Below are 6,000 nucleotides of genomic sequence, written 5' to 3' on the forward strand. Positions count from 1 at the left end.
TTTAATTATATTTCTGCTCTAAACTGCATTTCAAAGTGTGATTTTTTGTGGTTTAATTGAACCTGAAATAAATGACAGCCACCTGAAATACAGGAATTGTTGAAGCCCACAGTGAGTAGAAATCCCAATTTACTGCAGACTGTTGCAAGGTAAGGAAGTTGAGTTAAGAAGGCTCTGGTAGAAGGGAAAAGCTATTCTTTATTGACCAGGGTTTTTCTTTTTACCTTTTTAATTAATTGGCATTTTTACAAGAATATTGAAAGGTAGTTTGACTATATGGAAAACTGGGTAGTCAAGAGTTTTTGAAGCTCTTGGATCAGCTAAGATTTTCTCATTCCCCTCCTAAAACAGCAGCAAGTTTATGATTGAATTCCATACAGAAGGTGAGGTATTGCACCACTTTCCCCTGTCTAAGTGTCTAAGTAATCTACATTTTAAACACATAGAAAGCATTCATTCAATTCCCTTATCACCAAATACAGTAACCTGACTTTTTTTCCCTAGGTAATCAAGGCAGTAGCACCTATATGAATGCTTATTTTTCTGGTCAGAGTTCAGTTTTCTTTCTAACACTTGCAAGTGTTAGAGATTTATTTCTTTGCAACAGCACACTTAAAGTCTGATCTGCTGTAGGAAAGCAACTGGATCCAGATGCAAGATCCCTCTTACAGCGGGAACTTGTGACTAATACATACAAACCAGCTGGGAATGGGTTTGGCTATGACCTCAGCCCACAGACTGTAGTGATGAGTAGGTTAATGATGAGCAGTGTCAGCCAGTCAGGCCAGGAGGCTGAGATGTAGACTGGCACTCCCACAGCACCGCTGAGGCAGGACTGACAGCCCTGAGCTCAGCTGACAAACAAACATTTTGTTTATTCTCACTGTTTTGTGTGTCACGGGTTTCTGCATCACACACTATTCAACTGTTCCTCTGACAACAGATGTATTATTTCTGTCCTATGGCTCTCCCTTATGCCTTTTATAGTCACGTGGAGGTTTCTTAGTGTAATAATTTACATTTACCTCTCAGAAGAGTGAGAGTATTAGTCCTCTCCCTCTCTGCCCTCAATTTATTGAGTGTACTCTTCTCCCTCCTCTGCTCCTACAGAGTAGAACTGAAGTACAACCAGATTAGAGTGGACGGTGTCTACTTATTCCAAATACCTATTCAGAGATGCCAAAGACCAGATATTTTATATAGGTATTGTGTTAATTCAGCACATTTCTCATACTGATTGGAAGCTGCATGGATTCAACGATCTGTAAACTAAACAATAATGCTTTGAATAAGCAAGCTAGAAGAATTCAGTTTGACAATTAGTTGTGAAAAGCTTATTTTAGTGATTAGCCCAGTATCATCCAGCAATTTGGTGGCAAAAACAGTGAATCAGAACTGGCTGATTTAGGGACCAGCTTTTTCTTTTCCAGAGCTTCAGTGTTTGCCTGCTGTCTTGTGAAACACAGGATATACAGACTAAGACAGTCACCTCCACTATATCTGGTACAGTCTGGGACAAGATTGCTCTTAAGGGGAATATTTTACTGACTGCTTATTAAGTATGATGAAAGAGGCAAAAATGATGACTGAAAAATCTTAAAACTAGCAGCCTCTATAATTTGAGGGTTGTACAGCCCTAAACATGTGCTTTGTGTCATGTGTGTTGTTAAGTCAAAAACTGCAAGCCAGTGCACCTACTCCAGTGATACAGAGTTGGAACATAAAGATCTCTGTTCCTTCAGCTCAGGAAATAATTGAAGGAGAGAAGACAATTGTGCAGAAGAAGGGAGAAAATAGACTGATGGTAGGCTCTAGCTAAATTCTAAATCTTTACCAATTTTGAATATGTTCTAATGGATCATAGTTCTTCACTTGTGATTTTTTAGGGGAAAAAAATCATCTGCCTTCTTCTTATGCAGACCCCTTATTTATAGCCCCACTTGTCATATATTATTCATAGCACTAGGGAAAGGCTCTTTGATTTTCATGATTCAGTCCCCTCAGCTGCTATTTCCAGCAGCATTTCTCATGAAACCAGTATCCTTCAAGTTCCCCTGCTCTTCAGCTTTCAGCCCAGCTTCTTATGCTCCTCAGATTTTTGGGCTTCACAGCATTCTCAGCAACCCACTGGCCCAGTATCTGCCAGTACCAATTTATTATGTCACTCTTCCCTAGTTTCTCCTTATGTCTGTTCCCTTCTGAATCCCTTTCTGCCTCTGTAACCCTTAATCACTGTTTGTCAGTAAGAGTTGTGTCAATCACATCATCCCAGCCACCCCTCCCAAATATTGTATGCAATCTCCATCTCTTACTTCTTCCTGTGGAAGTAGTTTAAACATTTACTTAAACTCCACAATTCTGGTGAAAGGAGAAGTAAATCCATTACTGTAATTTACTGAACTGTTAGCATTTCTGGACTTATTCACAATACATAGGCTTGTTCTCAAAGTTGAATGAGAAAGGTGGTTAGAGCAAAAGGGAAACATGCTGGTCTTCTTAGCTTGTCAGAACTTGTGTGGGAACTAAAATTCAGATGTTGGGCTGAAATAAAGAAAATCTGCAGAAATCAAATTCTTGCTGTCACCACAAGGAGATGTACTGCCTGTCACTATTGTCTGGATGGCCCAATAAAAACAATTACACTGTTATTGCTAGTAAGAAAACTAATGCTAGCATTGCAAGGCCACAAGAACCGTGGGCTGCTAGGTTTGTTATTAGTCTGAGTGAATTTACTCAGTGCAAACTGAAGTTGGGTATCTTTTGTTATGATCTAGAATTCAAGTGTGGGATAATACCAGAGACCCTGAAAATATGTACACAGGCTAAAAACAGAGGCCACGAGACTATAAACAGCTTACTGGCAGTCAGCTTCTGGTTCTTGAGGAATTATAATCCTAAGGACTGAGAACACTGATTTAGACATAACAAAGAGGACGAGGAAGGAATCAAACAACAAGGGCATATAGTTTTATGCACTGTTTATGAATAAGACAAATAAATTATGTGGCCATGGAAAGTTAACACCCCCATAACTGCAGAGTATATCATCCAAGGAAGGGAGATCAGAGAATCAAAATTCACTGACAAACTCAAGCATTTTTGAAATGTACTAGATCTTGATATTTGAAGGGAATTGCTGCTGGGAAATGGTCATCACTGGATCTTCCTGAAATTTTCTTCCTAAAATCTATACCAAAGCTGCAAGCACATCAGCTGTTTCAGGGAGAAAGGCTCTTCAAATGTCTTTTATCATGCCAATCAGATTTTAGGGCTGTACAAAAGTCTGTGTCTGAATGCATAAACTGCATGCACTTGTTGTCTCAAGTTCTGTAGTTCCTCAATAAAGCATTACTGTACATAAATTCATTCTGCCCAGTGTGGTAACTGTCAGTGTGACAACCATCACACTGACAAACCCTGAAATGGTCAAGCAATTGCACTATACAATCATTGCAGGTCCCTTCCAGCTGGAAGTATTCCATTGTATTCTATGTATGCTTCTCATTATTGTCCATAGATACATCCATTAAATCCTCACCATGAGTTGGCTCTCCCACTGAAATAAAAGACAAACCTGCAACAGAACCAGGGTTTTAGACATCACACAGGAACACGGAGTTTCACAGAATACAATGTTGGAATTTTTGTTTTAATTAATTTAATTAATTTAATTAATGAAGGCCAGACCTTCATTAGGAAGTGCTACTGAGTGTAAAACTGCCTGGGTTGGAATAGTTCAGTTTCTGTACTATTATTATTTGTTTCTTACTTTCAAGCTTTACATTAGAAATATATATATGTGTGTATATATGTATGTATGTATGTATAGGTATATATGTGTGTATGTGTATATATATATATATACACACACATATACATACATACATATACATATACACAGTCACTGCATATAATCTTACCTTCAATTCTACTACTTTAATACTGAATAATTAAAACAACAGAAGCTCAGTCTTCTATCATTTTTAGGCTATAATATGCAAAATATTGTTCTGTCATTGCAAAATTATTCCAGAAGTTAATTACTTGTGTTCTGGAGGCATTTTTTTCCTGCTTCTTTACAGGATGATTGAACAAAGAACTTGCCCCAGAAAAGAAGGGTGTGTCGGTTCTGTGGAAATGGTAGTAAATGTTTGTGCAGGAAGAACTTGGAGCACCTAAAGAACTACAATAAAAACTGGTGTTTTGGCCTCAAGCCATGTAGTTTAGTTGGAGAAATGTCTCATGGGGTAGGTGGTTTATTAAAGTGTAAACTAAAATTCAGTGAGATGTAGCACATTAGAGGCTTGCTTCAAATACTACAATTAAATGCTAATGAGCTGCTTTTTCAATCAGCAAACTTTTGGAGTAAACTTCATTATAATATTCTCAGTGTTTGTATGCATGCAGTATTAGGGTTACATCCACAAATTGTTTTGCACGGCCAATATTGAGTGTCAGGTGTTTTCATAAAGTGTTAGTTACTGTTTAGTATCCTAAAGGTCAAGAGTATGGCTTTCAATTCTATGTAATTCCTGAAATTATACTGTAATAGCCCATATGGGCTGCATCAGTAATACCTGCAGTACAGTTTCAACCTTCTATTTTTTCTCTGGATATTTTTCATAAAAACATTAAGGATTTAATACCCATTGCACAAATGCAACCTTCTTTACAGGGACTGTATTTTACTCAGATCTCTTTCTGTAGCAGTCACCCCTAAAAAAGCTGTGCCTGCATTTGTATCCACCTGTGCCTGTAGTCAATGTAATTGACCAGTAGAAATGGTATGAGTTCTGTTGTCAGGACACTTCTTATCTATGAGCCGGCCTCAGGCAACTGACCTGTTTCTAGAGAACTGGCTGGTTTTATACAGATACAAATATTTTTTATGGTTTACAATTCTTGGTTACACAAAGAAAAACAGTTGTAATTATGCGGTGTTCTCACCATAATTTGCAAAATTCAATCCTTTGTAAAAGCATCCTTTTTGAGAACCACTGGCATATTGCAGTATATCGCTCATCAAGGCCATTTCTGATTTGAAATTGAGGCAATTCCTTAGGCTACCTCTCAGGTAGTACTACACAGCTTAGAGTCTGCTGGTTGTGTTCAATCAGTCACTGCAGTCTGCTAGAATGATGCCGTTCTCCTTGGGGAACAATCAATACCAGCAAAAATATTCGTGTACTGTAACTGTGCTACTAACATTGTGTGTCAATGAGGCTCTGAGACAACTCAGCTTTATATCCCTCACGAAAACAAAACAAACCAGACAAAACAAACAAACAAGCAAACAGCCATCAGACATGCACCATAAAATCATAACAATTGAAATTATTGATTTTCAGTTCCAATAAACACCTCACAGATAGGCCCAGAATGTCTCAAGTCTATCTGCATGTCAGTCAGAGAAGGATTTTGGACTAAATCTCAGAAGTGGCCTTAGCCATTGCTTCACATTTTACCATTTATTTCAACCAAGTCTCTACAGCTCCTGAAAGGAGAATGTAATGTGGTGGGGGTCGGTCTCTCCTGACGTGCCTGCAGTGAGGCCAAGAGGAAATGACCTTAAGATCAGACGGGGGAGATTCAGATTCGATACCAGAAAACAAAAAATTGTCACAGTCAGGGTGGCCAGGTATTGGAATAGGTTTCCCTGGGAGGTGGTGGAGTAACTATCCCTGGAAGTTTTTAAGGGTCTCCTGGGTGGAGCACCCAGTTGATGTGTGTTTCCCGGGAAGCCGCGGCCGTGCCAGCGGGCTCATGTGGGCAGCGCTCCGCGGCGGGCGCAGGACGGGGAGCGCTGAGGGCGCGGTGCCGCGGCGCCGCCTGCCGGCCGGGAGGTGGCCCTGAGGGAGGGAGAGTCCGCGCCCGCCGACAGCGCCGATTGGCTGCGGCTAGGAGGAGGCGTGGCGGGACCCGAAGCGGAGGCACCGATTGGCTGCAGCTGGGAGGAGGCGTGGCGGGACGGGAGCGGCGGCGCCGATTGGCTGCGGCTGG

Source organism: Prinia subflava, chromosome Z (assembly GCF_021018805.1).
Source record: "Prinia subflava isolate CZ2003 ecotype Zambia chromosome Z, Cam_Psub_1.2, whole genome shotgun sequence".
Classification (NCBI taxonomy): domain Eukaryota; kingdom Metazoa; phylum Chordata; class Aves; order Passeriformes; family Cisticolidae; genus Prinia; species Prinia subflava.